Source organism: Strigops habroptila, chromosome 8, assembly GCF_004027225.2.
Source record: "Strigops habroptila isolate Jane chromosome 8, bStrHab1.2.pri, whole genome shotgun sequence".
Classification (NCBI taxonomy): Eukaryota; Metazoa; Chordata; class Aves; order Psittaciformes; family Psittacidae; genus Strigops; species Strigops habroptila.
In genome coordinates, this window is record NC_044284.2 from 18,784,224 (window position 1) to 18,803,491 (window position 19,268).

General features: G+C 41.5%; 1 protein-coding gene across 6 annotated transcripts in view; it reads left to right on the forward strand.

The window, feature by feature from the left end:
* The first annotated feature begins 16,891 nt into the window (after positions 1-16,891).
* NYAP2 (neuronal tyrosine-phosphorylated phosphoinositide-3-kinase adaptor 2) overlaps positions 16,892-19,268 on the forward strand; it is a 143,393-nt gene continuing 141,016 nt past the window's right edge. For 3 of the 6 annotated variants that reach the window (XR_003992747.1, XM_030495543.1, XM_030495544.1), the window contains exons 1-2: positions 16,892-17,460; positions 17,713-18,212. The gene's annotated coding sequence lies outside the window, so the exon portion shown is untranslated. The remainder of the gene's footprint in view (positions 17,461-17,712; positions 18,213-19,268) is intronic. The other 3 variants (XM_030495545.1, XM_030495546.1, XM_030495547.1) reach the window with 1 other exon arrangement.

Sequence of the window (19,268 nt, forward strand, 5' to 3'; positions counted from 1 at the left end):
ATTGTTCTGTTTGGAAATTAATCTTAAATTAGCAGAAAAGAGTTTTCTCTATTAGTTTTTAACCTGCTACTAGTTGTCCCACCCAGCAGCAGTAGCCAGCAGAGATTTCCTGAACTGTTCTGTAGTCATGAATGCCACTTGCCCAGGAAATGGATGGGAAGGTCAGAGTCTAAGTTTGTATCTGACACCTAACTGACAGAAACATCTAGCACAAGGTCAGACATCAGACCTACAGAAAGTTGAAATATTAATTAATAGCAGAATTCTAGATGAATAGACACAAAATATTTAGATTGTTCAAATATTGGTAGTGCTTAATAACTGTGACTTAATTCAGCCACTAGGTATTTTGATCTATTCAAGTTACTCAAAACCTGCAGCTGCAGAAGCCATGTACATAGAAAAATAAAATGAAAAAGACTGGATTCTGCTGCTTGGATGACACAAGATAACCTAAGCAAAAGCTGTTGTTAGAGATGTTACCACAGGTTACGGAAACTGTACTATACGTACTTGAAGTTCTGTAGATAATTACATTAGGTGCTCTCTAAGCACCACTACTCCAAATAATAACTCTTGTTTGTCCAAGGAATTTGAAGCCCTGTGGTTGAAGGCAGTTATTTGAGGTTTTTTGTCCCACAGCTAAGGCCCTGGTTCTGGGATGGCAAGTTACAGTTCTGAAGAGCTTCTCTTGAATCCAATAAAAGCAGCTGTCTGATCTGAGGCAAACTTGACTAAAGACAAACTCAAAGTAGATTAGTTTTTGTAGGAATCTTTGTAGTCCAGATGTTACTTCCCTTCATCATGAGTGCTTGTACTCTGCATGTCTTGTAGCACAGTGTCTGTGCAAGTAGTCTCATTCTTTAATCTATCCTTTTTGATGCGACTCTGTCCCCAAGAGATCTCCTGGAAGAGTAGTTCTTCCTACCTAGCCTGTCACAAAAAAAACCATGACAAAAACCAGCAGACAGACCCCCTCACTTTCCTACTGATAGCCTTTCTTACAAGCCTCTGCAATTTGTTCCACAGCAAGAGTGAGAAATCTCCAGGAAACTGGTGGTTGTTAGGATGTTGCCTCGCTGCTCCTTAGGTTTTGGTTTATTGTACAGGTGAAGGAGAACCTCAAGAGGTTATCTATAAAATCAGCAGTGGAGAGTCACGTAGTTGTATTCCAGTCCACACACTTTCGCTCCTCGTGGAATATGCGGTTAAGGCAATGCGTGGGTCTCTGATACCTGGGCAAGGTGGTCAAAGCTAAGCAGGAACAAAACTGTTAAGATGGAGCTGCCAGGATTTTGCACATGATAGAAAATACTTTGCTTCATGCCAGAGTGCAGATGGACATGTGTCTCACTCCTACTAGGATGCTTGCAAGCCGATTTTAATATGCCTGAATGCCTACAAGGGAGTCAAATATGTTATAATGGATGTTCAAATCCTACATTATTGTTCAGAGGGAAGCAAGCTTAGTGGGAAATCCATAGCAGGGAAAGGATTTCTGTACACTTCAGGGGAGTCAGCACTATCGTGATCCATACAAGTTGATTTGGGCCAAGTGACTTTACACTGCTTACTGCACTTATGGGGCAGAGTATGGTAGTAAATCCACATCAAATGCTCATGTCTGTATATCATCCCATGTATTGCTTTTTAGGTGGCTAATAGTAGTACTTGAGTACACTGTAGGAAAAAAAGTGGCTTTCTTGAGTTGGCTGTTAGTATTTCTACATGAGCCCATCACGTAATTTGCAGTTAATTCCCACTGCTCATGTTTCATCTAGATGCAGAGGGTTGGGGGTTTTTGCTGTATTCCTCCATTTTTTCAGATCCCTGTTGAGGAATCCTCTTGTGTTCTCACCTGTATTTGTAAAACCCTGCTACTTTAGCAGATGGAAATGTATTCAGTGACTCTATCTTATTTAATGTGAAAGTCAGTCTATTTCAAAGCATATATCCCTTATTATTTGGAATGAGATCTTTGTAACCATAAAAATTGGGAGCTGCACACAAAGTCTGCACTGGTTATGTTAACTTTGTCAACTAGAAGTCAGGAAATAGTCAAGTCTGTTTTCAATCCTTTGTGTCACCTTCCCTGTTAATTTGTTTTTAGTTGTACAGCTTCAACATTTACTGTTTAAACAGAAAGCCCTTAGTCCATGTCTGTCTTTATTGCCTTTTTTCCTCCTCCCTTGAAGCTATTTGCAATTAAACCTCAGTAAAATATGAAGCATTGGGACAACTATCTTGGCAATGAAGAGACATGAAACATGAATAATGAGAAGCCGAACGTAAGAAGCAGTAATGCCACTTTGATGCTGGAGTGCCTATTCTGGCAGAGTTCACATCACCTTTTACTATTTCGTATCCTATTTGAGAGACACAGGAATGAATTTAAAAAAAAAAAAATCAACTGAAGAACAGTCCTCAGATTTGTTTAAATTATGGAAATGAGGAACTTCAAGGCCTCTTTTGCTAAAGATGAAGTATCTATCTGAGATTGCTAGTGCACTTTAACTTAGAGAAGTGTGGGGTAAAGGAAGGAGGAGACTCATGTTTTTCTTGGATATGCCCATTTTGAGCTGTGTGTGAGTGTAGCTGACACAACATCATAAGCTGCTTTGTTTTTAGGACTTCCCAAATATTGGCCTGGGACAATTCTGTGTTCATGGATAATGTACATTTGTGATAAATGTAAAGGCAAAGCTCAGTGAGCAATAAGCATGAGATCACAGGCATTTGGAGACTTCTCATGCAGCTTTCTTAGCTCTTGTATTATTTTTCTATGTGACAAAAACATGTCAGAGCTATAAAACTCAGCGTAGCTGTTTCTCTTCTTGTTCACATGAGTTTTCTGGTACTTTCAGTGAAATTTGCTGGTAATTCTCTCTACTGTGAGAAATATGAGTCCTGTGTTGTTTATAAAGGCTCACAAATTTCCCTCTGTTTTGTCTGGACAACAATGATCCTAACCACATTTTTGGGGGTGCTTCTATACATGAATATGTGGTGTTATTAATTTTGTGCTATTTATTTACCCTTGTTTTTAACAATCTGGAAAGCAGGAATACAAGTCTGTTTAAATATTGCTGAAGGGGCAAGTCTGAATAAGTCGGTGTGGACAGAGAACTGCGAGAGAGAAATGTGGAGACATTAGATCTAACGTCTCTACACTATAGCCAATTGGGATATTCAGCAAAACTTTCTGGAGGAAAGATAATCTAAAGGTATAATGTAAAGGACCAAAAGGAAGAGGGTTGTATTACGCAGAGGAGAATGTGATCAACTGAAAAGTTCCTCAGGGTGTTTGAAGGATGTAGCACAGCGCTGATCAATTGTACAGAGTCCTGCAACTCAATGTCATCCTCTTGCCTACTGGTTAAGCATGGCATGGGATTAGCATGGGGACTTAATTCTTTACAGCATGCTGTGGGATTGAGGAGATAAACATCCAAGTGCTGTGTTTGCTCTGTATGGCTGTATAGCACCCTGGAAGGTTTCTGGTGGTCCGTGTAACAGAAGAGATGGAAGCCCTGAAACAGTCCCTTAAATTGTGTGGTAGTATGCCTGAAAATTTGTTGTGCACCCTAAATCTGGGTTTTCAAGGATCTGAATTCCCTATTGCTTGCAGCTAGCCTGACAGGTTTGTACTGCAGTTTCCTATTGACTCAAAAGCTCTTCAGCTTATCAAACTGGTATTTTCTGGTTGTAAGAATACTTTGTCAGAACAAGAGATGTTCTGACATCTCTGAGCATCTCCTCAGCAGTGTTCACAACAGCAGCCTGCCAAAGGACTTGTAGTGAGCATTAACTAAGGTATTCAAAATTGAAAAGAAACTTAGATAATAAAATGAATCTGTGGTTGCCTTTCATCAAGTTTTTCTTTTTTGTGTGTGTAATTCATTTCTATGCTATGGAGCCTCTAAACAATACCAGCTCTTCACATTTCTCTATACTCCACTAGGGAAAGCTGGCTCCCTCTGTGTTATGTTGGAGACCTACAATGTAACTGTTGTATTCAAGTAGAAAAAAAATTGAAACATCTACAAGCCCACTCCAGAGGGACTACAGCAGACCTCAGGGAAAGAGTCTTAATTCCTTGTAGTAGCACCTTGGGAAATGGGTTTGTAGTGGCAACTTCACCATCCTAGATGAGCATGTAATGTTGGTTTCCTGGACAGATCTACCCATTTGGATGGATAATGTAGGTAGCGTTAGTTAACATAGATCATTTTGCGCTGACTCATGACTGTAACTGCCTGCAGTACTATACTATGAAGATGTAAAGGAAAACTGCTTGCACTGCTGCTCCTCTCACACACCTAGATAAAACTGTTTAATCCAGTTCTCAGTAAAGCTGTGTCAGTGACAGTACTTCAAGTTCAATCTACCCTGGACCAAGTTCTATTTGTCCAAGTAACCCATTTTTCTCATAACTCTAAAGGAGATCATTTCCCCTTCCCTAAAGAGAAAGGCAAATGGTGAATATTTGAGAACAGATATGCAAGGTAGGGAGGAATGACATTGCTCAAGGAGGCTGTGAAAGAAGGGTTGTGCTGTTAACATTTTCCACTTTTATAAATAAAGCCAAAGGAAAATATCAAGTTCAGTGCCCACTGCCACCTTGTTTGCATAGCTTACAGTACAGCAACAGCTTTTGAATTTTCTGTGCCCAGGAAGGCTTTTTTTATTTTGACTGCATGTTATAGTTTGAGTACCTGGAATATAGGAGACCTGTGTAATGGAATGTTTTTAAGAGCTATACATGCCATTGCTGCTTTTCTTAGGTTAGAATAGAGGTAAAATCTACAGCATCAACCTGTTTTTTTATTTCTTGGGAGAGAATCCTGGCAAAACATCAACTTGTTTAAATTTCTCTTTGTTCACTAGAAAGCCTTGAAATAGTACTGAGATTCTTCTGATAATGGAGGAAAAAACAGTCATTATATTCCTGCAAAATGTAAGTCAGGCTGAAATTTCCATTAAGCAAAGCATGGTTTGAGTGTTGAATCAGAACTGATCTGTGTAGATCTGTAGGTAGAGGCCTGCAATGCCATCTGTTTTGAAAGGATTTGAATGTTTAATCTAGATAATAAAAGAACTAAATATCGCTGTCTAATTTTTGGGCTGTGCTGCCTATTTAATCATTGCTTTTGATGTCTTAGTGGGCCAAAACGGTTAATGGCACCTGAGGGGGGTGGAAAAAGCTCAGAAATGGCTGTATTTTCTGCCACTGCTCCACAGTCACCATTTGTATTTTAAGTGAAAGCTATCCCTCGGACGTGGCTTTCCCCTGCTCAGGAGGTTTTCCTGGCTTCCTGTGCATCGCTTAAGTTGGATGTGGTTGTGATTTTAATTAAATGCTTTTTCAGTTGGAAAATGTTGATTCATGGAAGCCAAAACATTTTGGGGAAATGTGCTGATCTGTAATTTCTTTCATCAGGGTGACTGTCTGGCTTTCAGAAAAGATTCTATTTTGGATCTTAGAAACCAGAAATAAGTTCAGACAAACCACAAGTTTGCTTCATATGGCTCCTTTTGATCTTCTTCCCCACGGATTATAGAGAGGATTAATTATTTAAGGTTAATATTTAGTCTTTGAAATGTCTCATTGCTGTCTTTAGGTGACAGGATCTATTTTGCTAGGGGGTCATCTGTTCTGTCTCAAGTCAATAAATACTCTAAATTGTGCTTTCCCAGCCTCCTTCCCTTCTGAATCTATTAATTCCTCTTACAAGTTGCATATCAAGAAAAGTGGGAAAACTGAGTCAAGCATGCAATAATATAAACTATGCATTCCATTTCCTGCCTGTTAGCACACTCCTCCTAGGAATGTTGGCTGCCATTTCCCACTTAACACGTTTCGCATATGGAATCTCATCTCATTGATCTGGTTCTGTTTGCTGCCCCCTTAACATCCACTTGTCATAGAATCACAGAATGGTTTGTGTTGGAAGAGACCTTAAAGTTCATTTAGTTCCAATCCCCCCGCCATGGGCAGGGACATCTTCCACTAGCCCAGGCTGCTCAAAGCCCTATCTATTGTCCTTCGACTTGTTCTCATAAATAAGGTTGTGTTGCAGTTTCTTCATACCTGGATACATAACAGAAGTTGCATCAAATTTTTACTTTTAATGCCACCTGCGTTTTATTCATCCCACACTTGTAACAAAATGCCTCTGATAGCGGAGGGAGAAAAGTCTCCATCTTATTCAGAGTTTATTGTTGGGTCTGTATATTTTTTTTCTTTTTTGTTTTTCCTGCCCAGCCCTCCTCCTTCCCCAGCCTGTGTCTTAGTTTTTTGGTAGGTTTTTGCTTTGAAATATTTACAGAAAATAAGAGTAACTGACCTTTAATGTGTAAACTCAAGCCAGACAAGGTTGTTCTGTGTATTTCTCATGCTTACCCTGAAATAATGCCAGACTCATTAATTATTGATATTGTGTGTAATGTTGAGTATTTATGACTTCTTAAGTTTTTTTCTCTTACTGGTATAGCTGGGAAAAAGCTAGTTGGTGTTTCAGGGCTGCTCACAGGTGGAGAACTGTTTTATTCAAGGATGTAACTCTGGTTGTCTTTCAATGGTGTCACACCTATTTTTCAGGAAACTGAGGATGTTCAGTTTTACAGGAGTTTTATATTGGAAAAAGTGAACTGTAACTTCCATTCCACTGATGCTTATTATTTTCTGGGTGGCATTAGTTTACTAGGTATTTGGTGCAGTTCAGATGATACAGAAAAACACTTTAATGTTGAAGATATGCCACAGATAATAGAATTGTTAAATATAGATCGAGCAAAATTGGTATTACAATGTATGAAGGACCTGATCTTATAAGCTGTTCTGTCTGTTTCTGACTTCGTGAACTAGAGTAGCCTTATGAATTCAGGGTACTGTAAAATCAGTCTCCAAAACTAAAGATGTGCTTGCAGGGCTGCCAGAAAGCAGTATTTCTAGCACTTACGTATGTGGGGGTATTGGTTTGTATGACTATAGATAAAGTATAAAAAGCATAATTTGTCCAACCAGTATTTTATCAGCTGTAATACATAATATGTGAGTCATTTTCAGTTGGCCTAACCAGAGTCTGGAAACAGTAATTGCAAACAAAAGCCAGTCATACTGTATTAAACAACTCTGGTGAGCAGAGTGCAGGTTTTGTTTCTGAAGGGTAGTCTGTGTACAAGATGTATTTAATTAGTTTTCATCAGAGCAACGAATCCTCTGTTTGAGGGTTACAAACAAGGCAGGGAAACCTCGCATTGCTGAATTGCTGTGTGCAAGCTCAGTGTTCAAAATGGTGCCCAGGTACACGCATATATCCAACAATATAATTGTAAATTTACTGAGAAATCTTGTGGTGAAAATAAGGGTTAAACTATAGTTTAGGATTCAGCCTGGAGAAGAGAAGGTGGAGTGGAGACCTCATAGCAGCCTTCCAGTATCTGAAGGGGGCCTACAAGGATGCTGGGGAGGGACTCTTCATCAGAGACTGTAGCGGTAGGACAAGGGGTAATGGGTTTGAACTTAGGGGAAGTTCAGGTTAGGTATAAGGAAGAAGTTTTTTACTGTGAGGGTGGTGAGGCACTGAAACAGGTTGCCCAAGGAAGTTGTAAATGCTCCATCCCTGGCAGTGTTCAAGGCCAGGCTGGACAGGGCCGTGAGCAACCTGGTCTAGTGGAAGGTGTTCTTGCCTATGGCAGGGGGGTTGGAACTAGATGATCTAAAGTTCCTTTCCAACACTAACCATTCTATGATTCTATGTTGCATACCTTTCCCTTTTTCCATCTGGGTATTGGTTGCAGAGTTGCTATTCTCTCTGGTATGCCAGCACTTTAACTGAGGATGGTCGGTGATGAACATACTCTAAAATGTTTAAGGGTATTTTGAGAGTTGAAAGGACCAGCAAATGCAATATATATGAATGTGATATATTTGCAATGAATTTGACACACAAAAAAGTACATTACAGTAGTGTGGAGAATGTGGTTTGACCATAAGGAAGCCAGGGGATCTTAAGCTATTAAGATTGAAGCTTTGTCCTTAATTCACCCTGTCATTTCTAAGTATTACACTACATGGCACCAAATGTAACCCACTGTCTCACACCTAGTATAAAAATAGAGGGTGGTATTATGTGAAGTATATCGGGCAAAAGGAATCTGCTGTGAATTGAGCTTTACAATTTTCACAGTGTATATTCAGGACAGGTCTTTGCAATTATTTGTGGGGTTTTGGTACATGAAGTATTTGTAAAACTGAAAAAAAAAAAAAAAATCCTGAAAAATTATTCAGCATATTTGGAGTACAGAGGATTTAGAATGATATATTAGGAAACAGGTACTTAGGTGAATGTAATGGTTCCAGATAACAGAGGAATCTATATTTTGCCTCATTTGAGCTGTGTATATGTATTGTGTAAATCCATAGAGGTATATTCAAGGTGATTAGCTAGGATTTAGTTCTGTGTGGGAGCAGGGGGAAAAGGTCTAATGGAAATGTTGACAGACCATTAACTAGAGTATCACTAATGGGTGCTGTAATAGATAGAGATATTTTTAATTGTAAAGGGGTTAATTGGTATTCCTCATTTGCATTCCTTTCTTCCTGAGTGGTGGCAATTTGAGCTCATCCACTGATAGGGAAGACTATTATACTGAGAGAATATAAAGGATCACAATATTTTCTCCAAGACAATAAGCAGGAGGGAAAGCCAGAAATATGTTAACTGACATATGATGATTAGCTAGCTACAGCTGTGGGGAAAACGGGTTTTCCTGAGAGTTTATTTAGGGGAGTACCTGCAGGAAATTGTTTCCATAGTAATTTGAAGAATTAATTTTTTTTTTAATTGCTTTATATCTGAACATAGGAAAAATAGCTCACATTGGTCAAGGTGTTTACCACAACTTAAGCATTGTTGCAAGTGTCAACTCTTCTCTGGAGATAAGGATTTTCTGAATGTAAGAGAGAAGCTACTGCTCTTTCTTTTTGCTCAGTTTGAGGTGGTGAGGGAAGTGCTTACACAGCCTATCCCCAGACACCTAAAATGTGTCCCTAAATTGATGGGAACAAATTTGGCTTCTGTTCCCTGTCACCCTCCTAGGAGCCTGGATGGTCTACGAGGAACTGGTTAGCTGATGTGAACCGAGGCTACCATATTACCTCTTGCCTTGTCACCAGCCTGTTCTGTCAATAAAGTCTTCCCCTCATGCTTTTTAACCTTGGATCATTGCACATGGTTTAAGCCAAGAGCAGCTAATGAGGGTTGGGGGAGCCTGGCCACACGCTGCCTGGGCAAGCTGCTGGCAGTGACTTTGACTGCGTGACAGCCAGTCTCTATCGTCTGCCCACAGCTCTCCATGCTTGGATTGAGCTCCGGGGCTGATGATCTCCTAATGCTGGCTTCGTATGGACCATAAGGAAGCTTAGAGCGTGGCCAGTACCTTACATAGTTACTGCATCTCTAAGTGTGACTCGCTGATTTAGATGATGTGAACAGGATGAGGTAACTAGCCTCCCTCACCACTTAAAATCCCCCACACGAAGCCTTCCTCTTTGACCAAAGGTCATTGTTTCTTCAACTCTAGAGTTAATGATACAATGCTTGTCTCATTAAGAATAGCAGACGAAGAAGTAAATACACATCTATGCCTTAGTTTCTTTTTTTCTGATGTGGCCATCTATTCTTTGGCTTGAGGTAGCCTTCCCTGCATTTTTTTTCCTAGCCTTCACTGAGCTGTGCATGCTCTCTCTAGGGGTCTGAATGCTTTTTTTGTCCAAACTTCATTTGTCCTTCTGTCCTGAAATGTGTAGCAACAAATATATCATGTGGATTTTTATTAAGTATTGAAAACAAGCATATTTGAACAATACATGATATAGTTGTGTTGTTTATAAAGCTTAAGTATATTTTACTGAACAAATAGCATCCTTTAGTTTCTTTATAAAGTTAATGCCTCAAAGAATTTAGCCAACAACCACAATTTACTCTTAAATACTAACTTAATGTACACACAACTACATTATTTAATAGAGGAATGTTTTAGTCCTTAAGTACAAATTACCATTTCTTCTTCGAGTCTTTCCAGTCTGTCTGTATTTCCCATGTCTTTTAGTGGTCTAGATGCTTATTTTGGTGAAAGTGATCAACTCTGACTTTCTCCTTCTTTGCCTGTTTCCTGATTAGATGGGACTGACTGACTTGTAGTGCTGGAAAAGAAAAAAAGTAATGCAGCTTATATTAATGAGTGCAGACAGGAGACTTCAAATTTCAAGAAAGTTTCTCAACTCCCATTCCCACACCTCTTGCTCTAGGCCTCATCATGGGCTGCTTTTACAGATCTTGTGCTCTGTGGGCTTCCAGGCAACTTTTTGCAGAGGTCAGAAGTGCCGTGGGGCTCACTGGAGCTCCTTGTTCACAGCTGAGTCTGAGTAGCTCAGATGAAAGCAAGAACTTGGCTGCTCCTGAATGAGACCCAACTGGCCTGCCTTCCATCTGCTGGTCTGTGCTGGGTCTCTGCTACCCACTGATTGCATAGGCAGGGTGGTCCTCTCACAAATAATAACATCCATGTGGTGCCAAAATCCCAGGCTAGTTCTCAGCTTGATTGGTTTCCCAATCTGCTTCGACACACAGCCAAGAGGCATTTGTGCCAGCACAGGGCCAGAGGAATAGCTGAGGGTGGGAAGAAAGAGCTGCATTCTTGATTCTGTTTGTTTGTTTGTTTTTTTTCTGCAGTGCTGGCTTACACAAATTGAAATGCTTGGAGATCATCAAGTGCTCTGGTAAAGCAATTTGCAACTTACATACCTGGTCACATTTGTATACTGTGTACATACCCTTCTCTGCCTGCCTTCAATACTGGAGTGGTTGCATGTGCTTGTCAGAGTAGTTGTGGAGTTTCTAGGGCAGGGAGGACTGCCTGTCACTTCCAACTGCCTGCGGGATTTTCTTTGCTCCTGTAGGCTTCAGCAGGCCAAGTCTCAGTGCAACAGCTTTGGCATGTGTGCTGCTTGGGCACTGAGGTCATTCAGATAGAAGCTTAAGCACACCAGTAGTGTCTGTAGTGTAAGGACTTTTCACTTTAAAAGTCACCGACCACTTTGGCAGGGGTACTATTCTCACGCTGTGAAGTGCCCTCTGCATTGTCTAGTGCAAGGAAGTGATTTGGTTGAAAAGAACACCCTCCTCTTTGTTTTAGTTGGATTCTCCCTCATTCCCACCCAAAATTATTTCTGTTCTGGATCATTTCCATGACCCAGTTCCCTGCAAGGCCACACAAATGGGAATGAGCAGCAGGGCAGGGAGGGGGGGGTAGGGGGTGGGTAACGAGCAAGCAAGCTTAAACTGGCCTTGCCTTTATGCTCCATAGGATAAAGCATGCTGCTTTGAGGCTAGAAAATTGAGGCTACTATAGCAGAAACAGAGCATAGTGTGAGTGCAACCATACTGACACAGCTGGGTTTATCCTGGAATAATAAACCTACCTGCTACCCCTGTATAAGTTAAACAGTAAAAGCACAGTTTTGCTAGTACAACTGCATGTGTGTTGGAGGATTTTGCCACCATCCACTATGCTATAAATACAGATGTCCCTTTTTGGGACCTGACCATAGAAATGTATCTTTACCAGCTTTAATTGATTTTAGCTAGGAGCTAACTGGCTCCAGAAGAACTGCATATAGCTTAACATTTCTGTTGAAAATATACCATTTAGTAATTAATGGCTTTGGAAAGCCGCCAGAGTCTTTCAATTTAATCCAGTTTAAGAAAAGAGAATCAATTGACTCTTTTTTGAATGGTAAATATCATGAAATATTTTGCAACAAATCATGGTTAAAAATAGCCCACTTGCACCAGCTGTCATGTAGGATAAATCACTTACATCAGGACATGATCTTTGTGATTTGTGGTCTATGCAAATAAGCGCAGGGTTTAGCTCCACATTTTGTATTCAGGCAAAGTTCCCTGTGGACTTCAATGAGAATTTTGCCTAAGCAATAACAGCAAAATTGGTCCCATGTGAAAAAATTGATCACTGGGGAAAATTAAGAGATTTTTCTTAAAGGCACAGATGGCAGTTAAGCATTTAACTTTAATTGCCTTTTTATGTGAGTGGGGACCCCTCTACTGTTGTACCTTTAGAAGAATCCTCCTCAGCACTCTGGAAAAAGAAATGTGTGTGATGGTTGTGGGTAGTCAGTTGCGGGGAGGGATAGAGACTGTGTGCTCTAGGGAAGCGAAAGGGTGCTACAGGGGGATGTGAAATAGCAGAAAGAAATGCCAAGGTGAAGCAATGAGAGCTTCCTTTACTCTTCCTGTTTGAGCAGTTTTACTTGTCATGGCAGCACTGTGTGTGTAAGGGGGGAGAAAGGGAGGCAAAAGGAGCCAAGTGTGGCTGAGAGGAGGAGTGACTTCACAACTTCCATAGTTTTAAGAACACTTGAGGGGAAAAGACACCCATGTTAAAGCTCATCTGGGGCATGAAAGGAAATAATTTAAGACAAGTGGCCTCAAAGGCTCAACTTAGTACTTCAGCATATGTGTTGAAATAGATCGTTAGGTTTTCACTTTACTTAGCGTGATCATAGCTGGATACTAAGAGCATGAACAAACCAAACCTGAAAAAAGTTGCTTAAGGTCAAGGTTATGGTGAGCATTGTGCTTGGTTTTGGATGTAGTTTGCTTTCTATCCATTTACCTTGAGTTAACCTACTGCTGTTTTAAAATATTTATTAAAGTCAGATTTAAATACAAATAAAATCTAAGTAGCTTCTTTCATGCATACACAATTCGGTGCTAAAGGCATGGCACCTAGCAAAGTGATTGCTAGGATTTAGGATGCAGAACAGGTAAGATTGACATGGAAAATTTCACTTGCCTTGCTCATATGAGAATGATAGTGTCTGTGAGGAAACGATTTATCATGAAATTAAGACAGTTAGCTTGTTCCTAACAGTTGGGACTGATTATAACCAGATACCAGGTGCTGGAGTAAGGAAAAGCCAAATGCAGCTGCTGGAAAGGTCAAGGGGTACAGCAAGGCCTAGGTTAAGAGATGGGGACAGAGATCAGGCTAAGGAATCCGTACTGCAAAGGGCATGAAGAGGTTAGAATAGTTGCAGATTGGCAGCAACAGAAACTGAGAATCAGGACTAAGCACACAGGAGGCAGGGAAAAAAGTAATTGAAGCTAAGGAGGCAGGCTAAAGGAGAAATAAGCAAACCAAGTTTAACTTAGCTTAGCCAAGGAACATGCCAATCAGCCAAAATCAGCATCTTGATGTCCTTTTATTTGGAAGTGCGAGTAAACTGCCAACCCCTAGCTTCCCCCCCGAGATGAATCTGGCTTGGTAAGCCTTTGGTCTTGGCAAAATCTGACTGATAGGAGCTCTTGCCTCTTTTGGCTGCTACATGGACAGGTCTTAGTAGCCTCTCTCTTCCCATTCACTGGGATGCAGAGTTTGGGTACAGGTGTGTAGGTTCATACCACACTCCCTTGGTTAGGTGTTAGGAAATTCCAGGTTTAAGTTCTCTGTTTCTGGTTTTAATTTCAGGGGTTTTAGCTCGTATGGAGTCACCATTTGTGGAACTCTTCATCATTGACCTGGAGATCAGATATGAAAATCTGCTATGGGACTTCCTTCTCAGGAGAAGCTGATGGGTGGTACATTAAAAGGTGTCATGGCTTAACCCCAGCTGGCAGTGAAGCCCCACGCAGCTGCTCACTCACTCCCCTCACAGGGGATGGGGGAGGGAATTGGAAGAGTAAAAGTGAGAAAGCTCCTGGGTTGAGGCAGAGACAGTTTAATAAGTAAAGCAAAAGCCATGCACACAAGAAACAAACCAAGGAACTCATTCACCACTTCCCATTGGCAGGCAGGTGTTCAGCCATCTCCAGGAAAACAGGGCTCTGTCCCAAGTAACAGTAACTTGGGAACGCAGAATGCCATAACTCCCAACATCGCCCTTCCTTCTTCTTCTGCCTGCTTTTATTGCTGAACATGAGATCAGCTGTCCCAGCTGTATCCCCTCCCAACTTCTTGTGCACCCCCAGCCTGCTCACTGGTGGGATGATATGAGAAGCAGAAAAGGCTGCTCAGCAATAACTAAAACATTCCCTGTGTTATCAACGCTGTTTCCAGTACAAATCCAAAACACAGCCCCTACTAGCTACTATGAAGAAAATTAACACTATCCCAGCCAAAACCAGCACAAAAGTGAAGAAACCTGTCCTTTTTGACCCTCATAAATGTAAATAATTACATAATGGTCTCTGCATCGAGTCAGGTGTTACCAGGTTCAGATCTGGAAACAGTAGGATTTTCTTTTCTTGGATAGCCTTCCGCTGTTCACCAATGAAGCAGAAACCGAGTCAACAGCACTGAACTCTAATCAATTTGTCCTCAAGCTTCCCTTACTTAAGGGACTGGCAGACAGTCTTTCTGAATCACTAAATGGTCAGTTAGCATCTTAAATGAATATTCCCTTCTTCTTGAAAGCCCTTTGTCTCTCTGCTGCCTGCAGTCTTCAGGCCTTGCAAATCCGCTTGTCTCTGAGCCTGAAAGGGCTTGACAACCCCTTGACAAAGCAGCCTCCTGCAGAGGTCTGCCTTCTCCCCATTATATAGTGTATGCTTCCAGCCTACTTGCAGCATGGCCAGGCAGAGGTTGTGGTATCCCACAACTATTGTAAGACTGAGTAGTTGCCAGTGTGCCTTTCCACAGCAGATTGTTCATCTTCTCTTTTCCCATTGTGCGAATGTCAACCACAGGTCAAGTGACATCTCTCCCTTCTCTTGTGTATTTATATTATATATGTGTGTGTAGCTGTGTACATACACATAAATAAAACAGGTTCATCTGTGTGCTTTGTAATGAAGCCTAGCACAAGTACATCTGCCAGACTTCTGTGTGGTTGTAACCTCTGGGAAGGATGTGGAGCAAAGGAGATGGGGACTGGAGATTGGCAGCTACTGTAAGGAATGAATGTTTCTCCACTGCTAGCTGTCAGGAGACCAGGAAGCCAACTCTAGACCTCTGCCACAGGAGAACACAGGTAGTAAATTTGTGGCGGTGCATGTATTTCTACTGATTAGGTCTCTGAAAATTAAGGAGTGAAAGCCAATCATGGCTTCATTAGGGTTGTCATTAAACATGTTTAAAGATTGTCATAGCCCTGTCATGTAAGAAACTTGGAGGTGGGGGGAGAACCACAATGCAAGTGTTCTGAGTTTTGATCCAGGTCTTCTGCCGTCCATGCAGAAAGACCCATGATTGATTCTGTAGGTGCTTTTTCCTGGGTTGGTGCTATCTGCTGTGGAGGCAGATGAGAGACACGTGTGTACTTTAACCAGGAATGGAACTGCTAGCCTTGTAGAGGTCATAATATTCCCACATGCCCTTCCCACAGTGCTACTGGAAGGAAAAATGGACATTTCCTTCCACAGTTGATGGAGATAGGGATAGGGTCCCCAGGAACCTTGGTGCAAGAATGATAAGATGTGGAATCTGCCAAAAAGTGCAATAACATATGTAGTCTGGAAGATGATTGCATTGGAGTGAGCTCATTTACTGGGATAAACCACGTGGTGAAGACATAGCCAAGTATTTCACACTCATGGATTAAAATTCGTAGTTCTTCAAGTTGCATATGAAGTTGTAATGACTTTACAATGGTATCTTTTGAAAGTAACACAGAAGGAAATCTGACTTGGCAATTTGTCTGGTTTTGGTGCATGGCTTGGGGCAGAGATAAGGAAGGTCTTTAATTCTGGAAGAGTATTGGAAAGAAGAGGCTGTTACGTGACAGGAATCTCCAGCTGATGAAAATCAAATTCCTCAATTACTGCACAGCCACAGCTGCTCTTAAGGTATCCTTCAAGGAAGTTAATCAGAAGCAGAGCTGTGGGCTAGCCTCTGGGCTCTCTTTGTAGCTCTTAAAGCATCCTTTTGAAATGGCCTCTTGGAGATGTTACGTGGAAGCTTCACTGCCCTTCACAAACCTTCACAGGGTTGCAAGAAGTGTGCTGGGATGTGCACTACTACAGCGAGCGAGTGAGTTACTAGTGAATTTGAGAGAGACTTTTAGGAGCAGGGCTTTTTCAGGCTATGGTTCCAATGTTAGTATTGGTCCCCACTGGAGTTCACCGTGTTTTGCAATGTCTAGGTGGCTATCCTGAGTGCTCTTGAATGGAAGATAATTGGGATATTCCAGTCAGGGGTAAATCTGCAGGAAGTTCTCCTGTGTTATGTAGGTGAGGTCTTACTTCTGTACTAGCACTGCTTTGCATGTGTACTTGCATTACTTTGGAAGGACTTTATTCCATGACCATAATTTCTGTTATTACTTTTAGAAACAAATTCAACTGTTACTGTAACATCAAAATCAGTATTTTATGCAAGAGAAAAATATACCTGTAAGTTAAGAGGAAGAATGAAATGGCACTGAACAATGGGGTAACGCATTCTGTGCACACTCAGACCTCTCCCTGCTGACTGGCTTCTGCGCAGGGTGCGAATGCTTTTGCTTTGTGTCCAGACTGCAGGTTTGGGGGAGAGAAAGCAAAACTGCACATGTTCTGTGAGGAGGAACTACAACACAGATAGATCCAGTTCAGAAAAAAAGGAATGTTTTCTTCCAAACCATTACATTCACAAATTCTGGATGAGCACAAAGCTGCATAGTTTCACCCTGAATGCTTTTCAGCCGAATGCTTCTTTCCAGAGCACGAGTATCGATCTAAGTAAACCAGCGTAAACGCTGCTCTGTCCGAGTAGCACAGTTTTGTTCCCGAGCACTGGGAGCAGGTGGTGGGAGGTTGTTTTGATGAGGTTAGGAAGCTCCTCCCCTCTTTCCCCAAGCAGCAGCTACCCTGCGTCAGCAGTAATTGTGTGCCTTGCACTGCTTTTCAGTGAGGGTGAGTGCAAAAGATACATCAATATGAGGTATCAAACAGAGCTTTAGATGTTCCTTTTAAGTGACCGCTCATTTCCTTGAGCCATAACATGGGCTAAAGGTTAACTTACACATTCTCCGTGGAAGAACAATTTATTTTTTGGGAAGGGAGAAGGAGGGGGGAAGGGCGTTGTTTCATATTCTTTCCTACCTATAGACTAAATGTGATGTACAGTGCTGTTCACGCAGATTTATTTATTTTTTTACCCCCACTGGATTACGTGCTAATCAGCCTTCAGTGCAGTGGAGCTAAGAGAGAGACTGTTGCCTAGCTCTAGCTGGGCGGTTCTGCGAGCGCCCGAGCCCCCGGAGCCGAGGACCGACGCCGCTGCCGCGCTCCGGCTCCCGGCGCGGCCCCGCCGCCGCCGCCCCGCCCGCCCGATGGGCCTGGCGCGGGGGAGCGGCCGCTGTCCGAGGTGCTAGGATGCTGGCTGCGCGGGGGGCCGGGGCAGCCCGACTGTTGCGGCGGGAGAGGAGCCCCACAGCCCTGCTGGCACCCGAAGGTAGGCTTGCTCTTTGTTTGAGAATCCCTGATTAATCAACAGCAGCATCAACTGACTAAGGCAGCTGGAGAGAGCAAGCCTGCCTGTAGTCACGGGGAGGGGGGAAGAGAGAGAGAGAGACGATGCCACGAGCTAGACTGCCTCAGACCTTCTGTATCTAAGTGGCAATGAGAGAGCGTCTTTCCTGCTGCAAGAAGCCATTTGGATAGGATGCTTTCCATTCCTTATATTCCTTTCTTTTTGTCTCCACAGAACATATTCAAATGAGGCACCTTAGAAATCTCAGTGTTAGTGCATATGATGGTGCTGTAATCTTCTATGTTGTAAAGTGGGTAAAAATCATCCAGTTTCTTCTCTGCTGGACCTCAAAGCAGGGTGTTGTTTATACCCTCCCATTATCTGTACCCTCTCTTCTCTGAATGTGGATTTAAAGAAGCAAGCACCTGTCTTCTCTTGCCACTGCATTTTTTTAAAAAGCCAAACTTTCCATGCCATTTTAATCATACATTAAGAAGATCTGTAATGTAACACACTGACTTATAGTGATGTCGAATCCTACAATCTGGGCAATTTTGCCAACAAGATCTAATGCACTTTAACTGAAGAAAAAACTGAGCCTAACTGCAAATCTGTTTCTTATGGTGCTGAAATATCCCTTCCGACTGCACTGAGATAACCACAGGAAAGGGCTTTTACAGGCAAAAGTCACCTTTGATTATTGCACTTAGCAGTCCCCGTGGACTTAAATTTTGGTACGTACATATTTTAATACATTATATCAGCATGCTAATAAAATATGGTGCTAATTAGAATGAGAAAAAAATTACAAAATGAAATAATGAGTAGTCAGAATGGATAATGATGAAGTTGCATGTATTTTTAGGAGGTATTAATCAAGCCGTTGCTAAACTAAAAGCTGAAGTCTATTTGACTGGTTTTGTGTACTTCACATGTTGATTGTGCTTGTAATAGAGACATTTTGCAGCTGGATTTTTTTGTTTGTAAAAAGTATGGTTAAATAATTAAAAACATTCTTTGCTATTTTCTGATGAATTAATTGCCCTAATTTCTAACATCTATGTTAGTTACTTAGACACAGTGCACGATTAATATTTTACAGCATCTTAATGTGATGCTGTTGGTAGTGAAATCTCCATTTCATTTTCTTAAAGAGGAGGAAGAAAAATACATCTATCAGCAAGAAGCTCATTCTTTTTTCTGAGTTCAAATGCACTCCTGTTTGCGTCCAGAATGTGTCTGTATATGTCTGTGTGTGTTGTGTGGTTTTATTCTTGTTGTTCATAAGTCTTCTGCATAATATTGGGGTGATAAAATGTCATAATTGCGCTTAAGTGCTGGTGATTCGGAATCTAGATTTGTAATTGTCCAGCATCCGTGTAGTTAGGAGGAAGCATTATTTTCCTCAGGGGATAAAAGTGATAAAAGTGTTACTGTGTTGCAAAGTAAACAACAGCTCTTTACATTCTGGAGTCATAGAGGAGTCATTGTTAGTAAAGACCTTTCCCTTTTCAGAAGGCACTAGCAAGGGAGCCAAAATTCAAGGTTCAGGGTATTTTTTGCAGTTCTTAAAACTACAGTGAGCATAACTGTCCCCTATGAAGGGTGGGACATCTATAGAAATGGACTATTTCTTTAAACCCATGCAGTAGCATTCTCCTTCTTGAAGGAGCCACTTTTAACCTCTTTAAGTAAAGGGCTTAGCATGACTTAGCTTCAGTGATTTCACTCAGGTGCAAGAGCTCATGCTGTGCAGTATAATGAGGACAAGGTATATAATCTGTAATCTC